This window comes from Protopterus annectens, chromosome 12.part0, assembly GCF_019279795.1.
Source record: "Protopterus annectens isolate FY-2018-M chromosome 12.part0, PAN1.0, whole genome shotgun sequence".
NCBI classification, from domain to species: domain Eukaryota; kingdom Metazoa; phylum Chordata; order Ceratodontiformes; family Protopteridae; genus Protopterus; species Protopterus annectens.
The window spans coordinates 631,534,512-631,552,056 of NC_056746.1; the positions used below are offsets into that span (position 1 = coordinate 631,534,512).

Genomic DNA, 17,545 nt, shown 5'->3' on the forward strand with positions numbered 1-17,545 from the left:
AATTTCTGTCTCTTCTGATGACCAGGATGTACCCTTATCTACTTATGAGAATTCTGATGCAGAGGACTCTATTCCCTCTGCTTCTCCCCCAGAAGATTTTTCTTTTGGTGAAACCTTGCATACTCTTAGGGAGCATTTTCACTGGGAAAGACAGGATTACTCTGATTCTAAAAAGAGGCTTAGAGATTTCTTACTGTTGCCCCAACACAGGCCTTTAGCTGTCCCTCCTGTTCTGGACATTGTTGATGATGCCTTTTCAGAATCTAGCTTGTCCCCTGACTCTTTACCTCCTGCTCCCAGAAAACCTGACTGATATTACAGGGTTCCTGATTCTCACAAGTTCCTTTTTAAAAATCCTACTGCCATTTCACAGGGACCCAAGGGCATTAAGGCTACTACTGACAAAAATCCTACCCCCTCTGATAGAGATTCCAGGGCCCTGGATAGATGGGGTAAGAAGGTATACACCTCTGCAACCTTGGCCATCAGGGCCTTAAATTGCCAGTTTCATATGTTAAAGTATCAGCAGCATATTATTGGATTGCTTAAACAGAAAATGATGTTGATTCCTGATTGTGCTGAAAATAAGGATTTACAGGATTTAATGCATTCTGCTGAACAGGTTGGAAAACATACTTTGCAATGTGGTTTTGATTCGTTAGAGGCATCTTGCAGGGCTGCTGTCACTGGGTCTGTACTTAGAAGGCATGCTTGGCTTAAGCAGCAATCTTTGCCAGATCATGTTAAAACTAAATTGCTGGATGCTTCCTTAAATCAGGACCGCCTGTTTGGCGACAAAGCAGAAGAAGTTCTTAAAAAGATGGAGGAAAAAGCTAAATCTATGCAAACTGTTAAAGATTTCTTACAAGTGCAGCCTCCTAGATTTAGTAGGCATTGGCCCTCAGAAAATTGGTCCTTTCCTGCCTCTTCCAGGCCTTCTCAGTTCAAACCCAGAACCAGCAGAACACCCAGGCTTCAGTCCCAGGGTATGCACAGGTCTAAGCAGTGGGGGGCTCCCACTTCCAAATGAGGGAGTAGTAAGACTCCCCCCAATGGTAAGCTGTCTCAGTGACTTAACTTTGAAACTTCCAAGCACTTCTCAACTGACTGCCCCTTTAAGGGGAAAGATTGCTCTGCAAGCAAAAAATTGGGAACTCATTACCCAGGACAAATGGGTTGTAAACATAGTTTCCCACGGGTACAGATTTCACTTCTACACGTTACCAACCCCAAATGGTTGGCCAGATCTACCCCCAAATCAGTGGACAGAGGCTCAAAAGCAAGTACTCTCTCTCTCTTAAGCATAAAGGCTATTCAGACTGTACCAAAAGAGGAAAAGGGGCAAGGTTTCTACTCAAGACTTTTCCTGGTACTCAGAAAAGACAACTCATGGCGTCCTGTCCTGGACCTGTCTACCCCAAACACCTTTTTGGTGATCCCAAAATTCAAGATGCTAACTCTTCAGTTGCTACCCATGATAGGCAAGGATGCCTGGTTGGCAACAGTGGATTTAAAGGAAGCCTACCTGCACATCCCAATCAGAGAATCTTGCAGAAAGTACCTACGCTTCAAAGCAGGCTACATGCACTATCAGTTCCCTGCACTGCTCTTTGGCTTATCTATTGCACCCAGGGTATTCACGAAGTGTCTAGCTCCAGTCATTGCATTTTGCAGGCAAAGAAATATTCAAATATACCCATACCTGGACAATTGTCTAATTCAGGCAGACAGCCAGGACATACTTCTGCATCATCTGGCATTTGTACAAAAGGTGTTAACTTGTCTGGGGTACACCATAAACGAAAAGAAATCACATCTGGTACCCTCTCAACAAATTATATTCCTGGGAGCAAGCATGAACACAGTTTCCCAGATGGCTTTCCTCATGCCAGAAAAACAGTCATTTGACAGCTTACTTCAAAATAGTGGCCACAAAAACCCTGCTATCTGCAAGGCAAATACTGCAAGCCTTTGGGGTTCATGGCCTCGTGCATTCAACTAATTCCATATGCAAGACTGCATATGAGGAAACTACAATGGTATCTAAAAAGCCTATGGTGTTAACATTCTCAGGCTCTAGAAGCAATGATTCCTATCATACCTTGCCTACGGTTAGAATTACTTTGGCGGGCAGAGGTCTGTCACCAAAACAAGGAACTACCATTCACTCTACCCCATGCCGCCCAAACCCTAACAACAGACGCATCAGACTATGCATGGGGGGGGGGGGCTCACCTGGCAGGGAAGCGCATTCATGACAAATGGAACCCAAGTCAAATGCACCTGCATATCATTCAAAAAGAAATGTTAGCTGTACAGAACGCTCTGACAGCCTTCAAGGACCACATTCGTCCAGGACAATTAATGGTAAAGACAGTCAACACCACTGTTATGTCGTATATAAACAAGCAGGGGGTGCCCCATTCTTACTCCCTCTGCAGACTAGCCATGACTCTGTGGAACACAGCCTTGAGCTACCAAGTGCATCTACAGGCTCATTTCCTGCCAGGAAAAATAAATACACTGGCAAACAAACTAAGCAGAAATCTCATGGACCCACACGAGTGGAAACTGGAACCACAGACTACAAATGGGGGAGCACAGATATAGACCTGTTTGCCTCCCCCCAGAACCACCAATTGGACAAATTCTGCACAAGGACTTCTCACAAACAAGCTTGGAAAGTGGATGCTCTGTCCTTCAGCTGGAAAAATCTGTCAGTTTATGCCTTGCCTCCTCTGCCTCTCCTCTCCAAAGTACTACTAAAGATCAAATAGGACAAACCAAGGATGATATTGATTGCACCAGACTGGCAACGCCAACACTGGTACCCCCTCTTGCTCAGTGTGTCACAGCTGGCCCCATGGCACCTGCCTCAGACCCCTACCCTGCTGTCTCAGCAGGAGAGCCAGATTCTTCACCCCCAGCTTCAAACCCTGAACCTGACAGCCTGGCTAATCACCTAATCTCTCCATTACCATCCCTCAGTAAACAATTGTCGGGTGTCATTTTGGAAGTAAGGAGACCTAGTACTAGAAAATCTTATGCTGAAAAATGGAAAAGATTCTGTGCCTGGAACCAAACTCAAGGGATGGCCACAGCAGCACCCATTTTACCTCAGATTCTTCAATACTTAACTGAGATGCTTCCCAAGGGCCTTTCTTTTTCCTCCATCAAAATTCACACCTCAGCCATTTCAGCTCATTACAACGCAGAACCACCCCTCTTTTCTCATCCACTGATCAAGCAGTTCCTCAGAGGGGCCAATAACGTAAGACCACCCAGGAGAGCCCCATCTCCAGCCTGGGACCTTAACTTGTGTTGGAAAAACTCAATCTTCTTCCTTTTGAGGCAGCTGCAACTGCAGAGTAAAAATTCCTTTCTTGAAAAACAGCTTTCCTTTTAGTAATCACTTCAGCAAGAAGGGTATCTGAATTGCAGGCCCTTATGGCAGTGGAGCCTTTCATCATCTTTCATGCGGACAGGGAGTCCCTCAGGACCAATCCCTCTTTCATGCCCAAGGTGGTATTCAGTGTGGCTCTTAATCAGTCCATTCATTTGCCAACCTTCTTTTCTAATCCACAGAACAAAGGGGAAAGGATATACTGCACTCCTTAGATGCGCACAGACAACTTAGGTTTTACTTGGACAGGACTAAACCTCAAAGGAAATCTGAACAACTGCTAGTGGCATTTGCTGCAGGGGCAGAGGGGGAGGCTATTTCAAAGCAAACCATTTCTAAATGGATAGGCCATTGCATTAATCTCTAGTATAAGCACCATGGAAAACCTATCCCACAGGGTATTAGACCCCATTCAACCAGGGCTGCACCTACCTCTACAGCCTTTCACAGAGGTGCCCCTACCAGAGACATACTAGAAGCTGCTACCTGGAGTTTTGTACATACTTTTACCAAGTATTACCATTTGCCAGTTTTCTCTAAATCTAGAGCTGGCATTGCCACTGCAGTCTTGCAGAGCCTTATAGCTGGTCCTAATGCTATCTAAATTCCTTCTCCCATCCTTAGCTTTGGGAATCTACTCAAATGTAATGACTGCAACAGTGAAACACGAAGAACATAGTACAGTTGTGTACACTTACCATAAATGTAGATGTTCGAGTGTATTCACTGTTGCAGTCCTGGTTAGGTATAACCTTGTGTGTGTGTGTATATATATATATATATATATATATACATTTAATTGCTTCCCATTAAGGGGGCACCTGACATCTGGGGTACGAAAAACTGATGTAATGGCGTCGGCTGCATGCTTTATACCCCTGACTACCTGATGTCACAGAAGATGCGATAGCAGCCGACGCAGGACCCAAGTCTTTTCATAATCAGGCCGACTGAGGGCTACTGCAAGCAGATAACCCAAATGTAATGACTGCAACAGTGAATACACTCGAACATCTACATTTATGGTAAGTGTACACAACTGTACTTTTTAACTAGAGCTGATTATTTAACAAATGAAGGCTTAAGCAGTGTTTTAGTAGCCCTCATAATGTGACAGATGAGACAAACGTTTGGTCTCTACCTGCCTGCTAATCTTAAAAAACTCATCTTGTACTCCCCATTCTGTTATCATTCTGCTCTTAAAGATCATCTCAAGTTCAATTAATTTTGCAAATGCTTATTCCTGGGCACATCACTGAATCCTCCAGTCTCCTTTTACCTATTAGGCACCTTTGTCTTCCTCACATTATGTCCCTAAACTAATATATTCTATATGGTGCTGTAAAAAAAACGTTAATTCACAATAAAACAATAAAATTGCTTTTATTGTTTTATGATGAATTAAAGTTTTTTTTACAGCACTCCAGCCATGGTATACTCTCTCTCTTTTTGGAGGTTTTTACAAGAATTTGGAAAATGAGAATGGCATACAAGAAGTATAGTCTGTAGACTCTTTGACCATGTAGTGGACATGGTAGAAGAGTATTAAGATGCAGAAATAAATTATCATTGAACTATAGATCACCCTTCACAAATGGAGCATGATTTAACAGTCAGTTACGCCACACAATCTTGAAAATATTTGGGGTATAAAAAATTCCTATGTATGAATATGCTTTCATAAATATTCCTGTATCTCTAGTTGTTTAGTGTATATGCATCCCAATATTGTTGGTTTAGGCCTTTGCTGCAGATGTCATGTGGTGGGAGAGAAGCAGTTGGCTGCATATCTTTGGAGTTGTATGAAGCTGGATCTGTTTTAATGAGCAGTTACATAATGTCATAACTGGTTTATGGCTGAAGCTGGATCTGTTTAATGAGCAGTTACATAATGTCCTAACTAGTTTATGGCCCGTTTGGGTGATCCTTACTCTGCTTATGGTGTTCTGAATACCAATAGATGGCTCAAACATTGTTTTTTATTGTCTGCAGTTTAGCTTTTGGCAATGAAAACTTTAACTAGGAAATACAGACTGAAGGAACTAACCCAAATTTTGGAGTGGTAGCAGCTTCTACAGAACATGGACATGCAGAGTCCATAAAAGTGATAGAGGAAAATGAACAGAACTTATCAATAAATGGACTAAATGTTTTCTGTTTAGGCAGTCTGTGGAAGTCATCATAGCAGTTGGTGTATTGGCATGGAGTAGATGAAGGTCTGGAGAAGCAGGGGTATCTCTTGATTTAATCTTTACCTGTTGTTTTTTTTTTCCTGTATCCTCCAGTAATTTTTGTATTATTACATTATTGAACATTATTTTGCACGCAATGTTCCAACAAATTCTATTAATTTCTATGTAATGTGCTCCTTCCCTTTTCTAAAGCTCCCATATCCATTTCTTTTATGCCCTTTATGGTGTTCAGAACTTTGATTATGGTTAATTTATTTTTTCTAGTAATTGCTTTTTTGACAGCCAAAAGCATTCAACTTAGTACGGGCTTACTATCTCTGGACTATTCAGACCCTATATCCCAGTTCAAAAGAATAATTTCTTTAGTTACAACCATTTGTTACCCCCCCAGCAATTTTGGCAAAGTACTTTCTAGGGAATTTTTTAAAGTCTGCCAACTCGATACATTCCCCCGAAAAGCATATTCTCAGTTAGCTCTCTCTTTCCCATTATACTTCTAGCATTTTCTACCTTCCATAGGAAAATTTTCTGAAGTCTTTTTTGGGGTATAAAAATACCTATGCAGACATTTCGAAGCAAAATTTTCTGGACTTTGCTGCATACTTGGGTAGCCGTACAAATGTCCCACCATTGTTTGTTTGTAAATTGACTTTCCTTGCTCTTTTCCCATTTTTTCTGACCTCCTCTGATTGACTAGTTTAGTTACCATGCTGTAGTTAATATGCCATACTAATTATCCTTTCACAGCAGCTTCTGCTCTAGATACAGCTAAAAATTATACTAGAGCTGGTCTTTCAAATACTGTCCTTTCTATTTGTATATACTCATAGCAAGACTAAAGGAACTAAAACTATTTTCACTGCTTGTGTCTTAACTGTCTGTACCCATAAATAAGAACTTCCAGTTTTTTAATTTTTAGATTATTTTTGTTTAGTCTCTTCCCACATAATCCTTAGCTGCCATAACAGAAGCCTTTTTAATCCATACTCCTAAATACTTCATCTTATGTCCTCGTAAATATGGGTATTGCTGAACCAATTTTGTGGGTACATAATTTACAGTTAGAGCCTTTGTTTTATCTAAATTAACTTTATATTTAGAAAAGACTTGAAACTGTCTCAGAATATTCCACAACACTGAGATGTCCCTTTCTGGATTTTTCAGGTACAAAATATCATCTGCAAATAAAACCAGCTTTTCTTGATTACCATACCAATTATATCCTTGTATTTCTGAGTACCTTATTTTCTTTGCCAGTGGTTCTAAATATAAAGCAAATAAAAGGGAAGAGGACACCCCTATCCGGTTCCTCGGTTCAAACACAGCTTATCTGAGAGGAATCCTCCCACTTCAGTTCTTGCCTTTGATCCTTCATATACCCTTCTAATTAACCTTATTTTTGTGTCAAGGAATGCAAATGCTTTTAATGCCCTACTCATAAAATCCCAGCTTACTCTGTCAAATGCTTACTCTACATTGTGACCCACCAATAGAGGTATTTTCTTGCATTCTGCTTCCCTCTGGATCACCATTGTTCTATTAATGTTTACAAATATTTGCCTCCTCTCTACAAAACCACAATGATTCATATGTATCACTTTTGTAAAACATTTGCCATTCTTTTAGCTAGTATAGATAAACACTCTATAATCATGGTTTTAAATTGAAATGTGTCTGTATGGAGCTGGGTCTAAAGGCTTCTTGCCATCTTTAGGTGGCACAGCCACCACGGCTTTCTTCCAAGATGTTTGTGCTTTCCCTCGTTTTAAAATACTGTTAAACAAACTCTTCCAGATCTTTTTCACTTCCTTCCCTCCTGATTTTCCAAACATCCACAGGAATACAGTCTGTTGCTGGAGACTTTCCTGAAGATTGATTATACATCACATTTGTTCTCATCACCTCCTATCTTAACTGTTAGTTGTTGAGCCTCGTCCACCTCTAACTTTGACATATTTCCATTTGTATTCTTTCTTGATTTCCACATTTCACTAATTTATACAAATTTTTTTATAACATTTCTGGAATATTTCTAAATCCTCTACAGAATCTCTGGATATTTTTCTTGTTGTTGGTTTCCTAAGTTTGGTGACAACCATTTCAACATTCTGTTGACTAAGTCATTGTACTAAAAGTTTTTGTGCTTTGGAATCGTCAAGAAATTGTTCCTTAACTGCAGTCTTTCTAAACTCATGCATATTAGCCACTTTGCATTTGTTCCTCATATTATTGTATGTGATTCCCCTTGTTCTACAATAATTTAACATTTGTCAGCCCCTCTAAGTAATTTCTATTACTTCTTAACCATATCTCTTTCTGTTTTATTTTTACCCTATCTATAAACTCCATTTTCATGTTATCCCAGTCACTAGCTGTAACTTTTGAAGGTATTTCTATCTTTCCTAATAACTCTCAAATAATATCCACTACCCATTCCTTAAATTCCTGTCTTTTTAACAGGTAGGTGGGAAGTCAGTATAGTCTTATTTTTACTGTATTACACTGCAATTTTATCTTAATGTTTATTGGTGCATGATCTGAAATTGTTATTTGATGTGTGTCAAAGCTTTCAATTAAATGCAAATGTTCCTGTGAAATATAATTTCTATCTGTCAAAGGAAAAAACTTCAAAGACCAATACACATAAGGTTCAGTTAAGGCACATTTAATAACTTGCTGCAAGGAGACAAAAACATGCAAATACAAGGATTTGTCTAACTACTAACAGGAAGTATGCTTATTCTTATACTATTTTACAAGACATGACCTTCTAAGGCTGACGTAATCAAACACAACTTTTAGCATTGTTCTTCAGCAGATGTTACTCAGATTTTCTGCTGACATGACTAGATTTGTGAGAAACTTTTGAGAAAAACAACCTGGCCTTGGTGGGCACTAATCCATTTACAGGCTTCTATTGTACAGTGTTACATTTCAAGGTACTCTTCTAACTCAGATACAAGCAAATGCTGATTGCAGTTCATATTTTCAAGCAGGCTTTGTCCTAATTGTCTATAGCTTCTACAGCTGTGTATTTTCTCACAGCACAACCGGAACTCCTTGTCTAAGTTTCATACAAGTAGTATTGTTCTTTTCATTATTTTCCTAACATAAGCAGGAATCATCTGCTTCTCAGTAAATTTCCAAGGCACAAGCAAGATTTTAGCTAACAATACAAGGTCAGAAAGCATCTGCAGTTTGTACAGATTTATGCAGTATGAAATAGAATAAATGTGTTAACCCTTTTCAAGCTCTAAATGCACTAAGCATATTACTAATACACACATTAATACATATTTTTCTGACACTAACCTAGCCCAGTTATTGTACCTTTGGGAATATATTAGTTCTGTCCCAAGTTCCTGCTGCTGAATTCACATCTTCCATGCTAGTTCTTCATCATCATCATCTTGGTCACCCAATAGCATTCTCTGGTTCAAGTCCAAAGTACTCCTGAGTTTTTTAGTCAGTGCCTGGGCTTTTTTTCTGTAGGTCAGTTATTTTCTTTTGGAACAGTGGAAAAGATTTTTGTGACAGGTTCTCTTTATGGTAGTTTTGTTATTGTCAAAAAATAAGAAGCAGAATCCCCTTCAGTTTACTGGCTCACCCTTTGCTGGGTAATTTTTTTATTTCCTTCTTAGCCTCTTCTGCATCCACGAATGTTAATCTGTCTCTTACTTTCTCTACATTTCCTCTTTGCTGAAACATAGTGTAGTGACTAGCCAGTAACTGAATTCTACTGATATTGTTAACTCTTACTGGCTTTTTTACACCTTTTTTTTTCACCCTTGGAGAACTCTAATCACCCTGCTTTTCATAGTAAAGCCATATTAGAATCTCCAAACTTTTACATATTAAAAATAGTTTAAATGGGCTACATAGGTCAGTGGGAATCAGTCCTATCAAAGTGAAGGATTCCCTTCAGGAATGCTAGCTCAAGAGACTGTTCTTGTTTCCCCAGCAGGGAAAGGACTTTTACTGCAGGTTTTTTCTTGCACCCAAGAAAGAACATGGTGACTAGTATTAGATTGATTTTTCAGCTCTGAATTAATTTTTGATAATTCCAAAGTTCAAAAATGTTGACCCTACAGTCTCTTTCTCCTCTTCTTCCATCCAAGTTCTTTCTGGTAGCCCTAGACCTCAAGGGTGCATATCATCATATTATAGTTCACAAAATCTTCAGGTGTTACTTAAGATTTTTTTGGTTTATGGGTTATAGTATCTATCCTTACCTTTTGGACTTTCCACAGCTCCAAATTATTTACAAAATGCCTAGCTCTAGTTGTTGCCTTCTGCAGGTTTCAGGAAAATCACATTCACCCTTATCTTGATGATTGCCTCATCTTAGCCGATCCTGCTCAAGACACTCGGGCATGTCACCTTTTTGCCATAATCTTCTTATAGAAACTAAGTTCAGTCTAAACCTAGGGAAATCCTCTGTAGTTCCATCTCACAAGTTAACATTTCTGGGATGCATTTTGGACACCTCTGTTTTAATGGCTTACCTCCCTCCAGAAGCAGTTTGTTTTACCATCTACAGTTTGTGTCTGTCTTACCAGTCGATTTCCATAGTAAGGGACTTCCTCAGAATTCTAGGCTACACTTCATCAACAGTTCTCATGGTCTCTTTAGCCAGACTTTACATGCTGACGATTCAGTGGTTCCTCAAACCATTCTTGACAAAATACCAGCACCCTCTGTCTTTCTCTGTACCAGTTCTGGACTTCATCCAGAAAATTCCTTTGATGGGTAAATCAGATTAATGAAAATGCACATCTCCCCCTTTTCCTTCCCATTCAGGATCAGTCTATAACAGCAGACACCTCACATTTTGGCCAAGGGGCAGTTCAGAGAATTTATCCTCTTTGCAGACTAACCATGATTGTCTGGGAAGTGGCATCTAGGTACCGTCTCTCCCTTCAGGCAACCTATATCCCGTCATAGCAGAACACTTTTGCAGACTCACTGAGCAGATCCAGTAAGACTGTCACAAATGAGTGTTACATCAACAGGTATTCCAGGAAATTGTCTATCTGTGAGGAGTTCCCCTAGTAGACCTGTTTGTCTTTATTCACAACATACAGTTAAAGAAGTTCTGCAGCAGGACCCCTTTCAAACAGGACTGGAAAACAAACACCTTTTCTTTCCCATGAATGGGAATGCTCATCTATGCCCACCCCTTTCCCTCATTACCAGAGTGATGTTAAAAATTAATAAAGTTTCTCCCAAAATTCTCCTGTTACCTCCATTGAAGACCAGGCATTACAGGTTCAACCTCTCATGCACCTGTGCGGGGGCAGTTACTAAAATGTTCCTCATAGAGTGGACCAACTTACAAAGGACATTCTGAACGAATGCCTGACTGGATAATATATTTTTGATCCCATTCAGACACCTCTTTACAGAGCACATGCATCAGGTATTGAAAGAGGTTAGAAAACTTGCTACTAGAAAATCTTTTTTAACTAAATAGAAGAGATTTTTGTAGTTGATGCCATAGTAGAGACTGGGACCCACCCCAGGCAGGGGTGCCTTTGGGTATGCCTGTACCTGTGTGAGTTACTTAAATCTGTCCTGACTTGCACTTTAGTCAAAGTACATATGTTGGACATTTCAGCTTAACTGCCTTCAGATCCCCCATTTCTTCCTTTTTCTACATTAGACAGTTTTAGAAAGGGGTTTTGCAACTAGATCTCCTAGGGGACATGGAGTCTACATTCTGGGATCCTAATTTTGTAATGGAGAAGCTACCTTTACCTCAGTTTGAACCTGAAGTTAGTACTTCCCTAACATTCCTTACTTGGAAGATAATTTTACTGATTGCCCTGACTTTGGCTAGAAGAGTAACTGAACGTTAAGTCCTTATATCTGTTCAGGCCTTTTTAGTGTTTTGAAATGACAGTGCGACATTTAGAATGACTCCCTCATCTTTGCCAAAAGTGGGTTCTGAATTTATGTTGAATCAATGTGTTCATCTTCTTGTTTTCGTTCCCCAATGTAAAAGCACAGATATTCTACTTTCTGTGTCCAAAGAATGCAGATGAATGAATTTGTCATTCTCTGGATGTCCATTGATAGCTAAAATACTACCTGGGCAGTACAAGAGTTTACATTATCAGACCAACTGTTTATTTTTTTGAAAGTAAGAAAAGTGGGCTTCCAGTTTCCCAGCAAAGCACTGGTTTCCCATGCTATTCAGTTCTGCTGTTCTCACCATCGACAAAAAAATCCCAGATGTTAGAACACACTTCACTAGAGATATGGCTACTTCTGGGACCGGTTCGAAAATGGTGAACTGTAGAGCTGGCATATTGACATCATCTTGGTCCTTCGTGAACACTTTCAACAGACACTACAAAATTCTCTTCTTCTAGGGCCAGAATAGGATTTACTGGAAAAGTTCTGTATGGACTAGTGGACTCCTGGACTCAGGTCCTGCATTCTTCATCCTTTCATTTTAAGCTTTGTCAATCTTCCCATATAGATTTATGCAACTAAAACAGCGATCTAATGGTGAATGTAGTGCAGTTGTGTTTGAGTAGATCACTGTTGCAGTACGAACACTCTCACTCCATCCCTTTATGTACATGTGTGTGTGTGTGTGTGTGTGCGTGTGTGCGTGTGCGTGTGTGTGTGTGTGTGTGTGTTTGTGCGTGCATGCATGTGCACTTATCTTGGCTATTTTCCCCAGACTGTGGTAGAGTCCCGTTCATCCTTGTCCTGTATTTCTGGCATGACATAAGTTTTCATTTTTTGATTTTTTTTTTTCAGATCTTGACATGCTTTTTCTGTAATCTCCCTTTTTTGGGTCAAAAAAGCTCTAATCTCTGTGTCTGTATGTTAATTTTTATACCAGCACACATTTATGTTCAATAGATATGTGGTACATGAGGAAAGTGCCCAAAAGCTTTTTTTATACTGGCCAGATGTCCAATATCCTTGGCAGGTAGTATCCCATGTAAAAATGCAAAATCACCCAAATGAAAGCTGCCACTGAAAAAGGAGAAAGGAAAAACTTCTGTTGTGCTTTTGTCCAAAACTGGACTTCATTAGAATAAACTACAGTAGAACTTCACAGTATTTAAACTACAACCAACCAATCAAAAGTATCAACAATTAAACATTTGACTCCATCTTTTCACATTAAAAAAAAACAGCTCCATGAAACTTATAACAGTAAGTCATTTATTTAACATAATTGCTGTGTTTTAGAAAATACTTGATATTAACACTTTCATTCCACCTGGGAAATTTATCAGCCTGCTGTTTTATTTGCCATAAGGTTTCTTTCTTTTTAAGGGTGTTCTTATAATCCAAAGCAAGACTTTCCAATGCAGTAAAATAAAACTTCCTAAAAGAACAAAAAATCCGGGTGTGCTTAAACAAAGCATTATTTTCATCTTTTGATTTAATAGAATATAAATGCTCTTTAATCCTTTTGGATAGCTTGCGAGTAATCGTACCTACACAAAAAGCTTCACATTGTTTAGAAATAGCAATACAAACAAGTCCTATAGAATTACAGTTAAAATATTCTCTAATCATAGTCAATCTATCCAAGTGTGACGAAACTGTTCAGTCCTTCCAATATAAAGCTACCTGCACTTGAAAAGCCACTTCTAAACATGCCCTTAGCTTTAGTGGTAAATGGTAAGTATTATCAGTAGTTGATAGGTATTGCCATGGGGGCCACTGTAGCACCCTCCTTTGCTAATTTAGTAATGGGATGGTGGGAGTCCTAGATTTTAAGTAATATAACTTTTTGGGAGGCATATACTTTTACATAAGCGGTTTGTTGATGATTTGCATTTTATTACTCATAGTTCTAAAGTAGATATTGAACAGTTTGTTATTGAGTTGAATTATAGTACTGATTTTTTTTAATTTTTATATTGAGACAAGTGGGTCAAAGCGTAGCATGTTTAGATGTATTGGTTAGTTGTGACTTTGCTAATGGTAGATTTTCAAGTAAGATTTTTAGAAAAGTGTGTTTTTCTAATAATTATTTACATTTTAACAATGCCCACCCTAGTTTTATTAAAAATAATATACCTCATGGACAGATGATTAGGCTTTCAAGACTAACTACTTAAGAACCGACTTTTTTGGATGGTGTCAATAAATTAATTGACATGCTTTGTATAAGAGGTTATAAGCATAGTAAATTAGAATCTACAGCCAATGAATTTAAAAAAGGAAAGAGGTCTCCCCCCCCCCCCCCCATATTGTCAGCGGGTGTCCCTATTAAGTCTACTAATGTTAGTAACAAATTGTACAAATAGTAACAATGTAAAATAAAAAATAAATAAATAAAATAGTAATACTTACAAAAATAGTTTTGTCTTGCAAATGATGGTGGATGATTTGGGCATTAAGAATATTGTTCTTGATAACTGGAAAATTTTCAAGGGCAATCCAGAGTTGTATAACATCACCAGTTCTGGTCCTTGTTTTATTCACAAAAAGTCTAGAGCTATTAAGCATTATTTACAGTTTGAGAACAACAAAGTGCCTGTACTTTGTACCAGTAAAGCTAAGGGCATGTTTAGATACGTGTTTTTTGTAGTGCATGTAGCTTTAGATTGGAAGGACTGAATATTTTTGTGTCACACTTGGATAGATCGATTATGATTAGAGAACATTTCAATGGTAATTCTACAGGACTTGTTTATATTGATATTTGTTGACAATGTGAAGCCTTTTGTGTAGGTGTGACTACTTGCAAGCTATCCAAAAGGATTAAAGAGCAGTTATATTCTTTGAAATCAAAAGATGAAAATAATGCTTTGTTTAAGCACACCCAGTTTTTTGTTCTTTTAGGAAGTTTTATTTTTCTGTATTGGAAGGTGCTGCTTTGGATTGTGGGAGGAGGGGGAGTTGTTATAAGAACACCCTTGAAAAGAAAGAAACCTTATAGCAAATAAAATTGCAGGCTGATATATTTCCCAGGCTGAATGAAACTGTTAATATTAAGTGCTTCCTAAAATATAGGAATTATGTTACATAAATTATTTATTGTAACAAGTTTCATGAAGTTGTTTTTTTTTAATGTGAAAAGATGGTGTTAATTGTTTAATTTCTGATGTGTTTTGATTGGTCGGTTGTAGTTTAAATACTGTGAAGTTCTATTGTAGTATTGAAGTCTTCTTTGGGACGAAAGTGCTTAATGGAAAAAACTTTTTCCTTTCTCCTTCAGTGGCGTCTTTCATTTGGGTGAGTTTGTGTTTTCAGTTTTGGTTTTAATTCATCCTACCTTTCCTTGGCATTCAGCTTACTTAAATAACCCATATAACTTTATCCAACTGCAAAAGTGATCTTTTCAAGCATCTGCTTTTATGAATAAGTCCTTACCCAACTGTACTTTTCTTACTGACAGTGCCATCAGAATGGCCTTTTCAATCAGTGTATTCATCTGTCAGTTTTTTACAGAAAGTTCTGCTCCATTTGCAAAACTTTTGTCCCAAAAACACTTTGCAACTGTCTGGCCTCGTTAAAACTGTATTTGGAAAATCAGAGATTATGGCGTCTTGCGCTCAGTATGTAAGAGGGAGTCGGCCTGTCCGCCGAGGAAGAAGGCCAAGAAAAATCAGACCGGAATTCCATGCTGCACTTCAGGTGTCCAAGCAGATTCTTGTGGCTGATGAAAGCCCGGGATCTTCTCAGACCTCCGCTTCCAAACCAGGCCTGGGAACCTCAGTGGAAGATGGGATGGCAGAAACTTTAAGTACGTCCGCTGAGGCTAATCAGCCATCAGATCCTGATGGCGGAGGGGAACCACGACTCACTCATTTGGAGGGCCCTGCTCATACACTTCCACCCAAATAGATGTTAGCTCCGATTCTTTCTCCACCGGCTACCCCTTTGAAGAGAAAACAAAATCTAAAGCATCCTGAGCCTCAACTGGTTCCTGGATGGGAATTTTTTTCACAAAGTCTCTTTAAGGCATTCCAGGCCCTGCAGACACAACAATTACCATCTGCCCCCTCTCCTTGGCCCCCTTTAGAGGTATCAGAGGAAGACTACTCTTCTTCAGAGGAATCACAAATAGACTCCCCCCAAGGATTTCATTACCCCAGAGGAGGAGGACCCCATTACTCCTGAGTCCCCAGGGGAAGAATTCACCTTTGGAGAGACAATTTCCCTCATGAGGGAACATTTTAAGTGGCAGGCATCAGAAGTATCTGAAACCAAGAAAAGATACTTTGACCTACTACAAATAGAGCAACCATCTCCTTCTGCCGTGCCCCCCTTGTTACCTGCTTTCTAGGATGCCTTCTTGGCTGCTTCTCAGTCCCCAGACTCACAACCACCAGCCTCAAAACATCCAGACCGTTTCTATAAGCTCCCTCAGGACACCCAGTTCCTTTTTAAAAACCCTCCAGCAGACCCAGCAGTTATTGCAGTCTCTGCTGACAAAACATCAAGACAGTTGCTTTCTGCTGCTCTCTACCCGATGGATAAAGACAGCAAATTCATGGACAGGCTAGGGAAGAAAGTGTATACCTCCTCTACTCTGGCTGTAAGAGCGCTCAACTACCAAACACATATGGCTAGGATGTTCTGGACACCGTCACCAAAGCTTCTACTCTCCTGTGTAAGGCTCCTGACTCTCCCATTAAAATCCAAATTAACACCCTACTTAACACAGCATCCCAAGTGACTAGGCACTCCATCAAGTGTAGTTATGCTGTGGAAGCCTCCTCAAAATCTGCTGCAACCAGGCTCAGTTTGGAGACTATATTCCTGGGTGAGACTACAACCTCTCCCTATGGATGTACAAACAAAATTGCTTGACGCACCACTGGACAATAATGCCCTGCTTGGCCAAGACTCAGCAGAGCTTTTCAAATCCCTCCAAGAAAAGGGAAAGGAATTTCAAAATCTAAAACATTTACTGGTATCCCCTATATCCAGATACCACAGGAACTACCCACAAGAACCTTCTTTTGTTAAAGACAGTCCTCTCACCCAGCTCCTCAGTTGAAAGGATGTAGACAACCAAGGAAAAGCTCTACTCCCAGGTTTGCCACCAATTTTTCCACCACACCCTTTCGGAGTCTGTCTGACCAAACCAGACCACCTCCATTGTGACTTACCACCCTTAGACCCAATCATCTATCCTTCGTCTCACCCTCTCCCTACCCTCCTGGTGGATAATTACATCAGAACAATGGGTCCTCTCCATCATTCAGAGGGAATATTTCATGACTTGGTGGATGTTACCCCCCTTCCAGGGTATTCATCAGCCATCTACAAACCAAGCTCACCTTTTCCCACCCATCATTCAACAACTGCTAGCTCAGAGCACCATAGAACAGGTACCCTACCCACAAAGAAACATAGGCTTCTATTCCAGAATGTTTCTTGTACCAAGGAAAGCCGGCCCATGGAGGTCAAGTCTAGACTTTTCTTTCCTAAACCTCTTCTCAAGGTACCCAGTTTCAAAATGATTACCTTACCCTTGCTTTTACCACTCATACCGACACAGGCTTTCATGGTAGCCCGGGATTTGAAGGATGCCTACCTCCACATTCCTGTACATCCAGGTTACAGGAAATTTCTCCACTTTGCAATAGGTTCTTGGCATTTTCAGTTCTCTGCCTTGCCCTTTGGACTCTCCACTGCTCCTCAAGTGTTTGCAAAGTGTCTAGCGCCCTTCACTGCTCACTGCAGAACACAGGGTATACAAATATACCTGCTTATTCTTCATCAAGACCACCAATTCCTTCTACTCCATGTACAACAGGTGATTTCCTCCCTAACTCAATTAGGGTTTACCATAAACCATGAAAAGTCTTACCTGATCCCCACTCAAGACCTGGTTTTCTTGGGATGCAGGATCAGAACAGACAGAATAAAAGCCTTCATTCTAGTCCAAAGAATCCCAGACCTTTGTCTGTACCTCAACAATCTCCTCACCCACTCCTTCTTGCCAGCTTAGGAATTCCTA

The 17,545-nt window shown here is 39.8% G+C and overlaps 1 protein-coding gene across 3 annotated transcripts in view; it reads left to right on the forward strand.

The window, feature by feature from the left end:
- Positions 1-17,545, forward strand: part of INTS1 (integrator complex subunit 1) — a 2,399,836-nt gene that overhangs the window by 1,826,754 nt on the left and 555,537 nt on the right. The window lies entirely within an intron of this gene.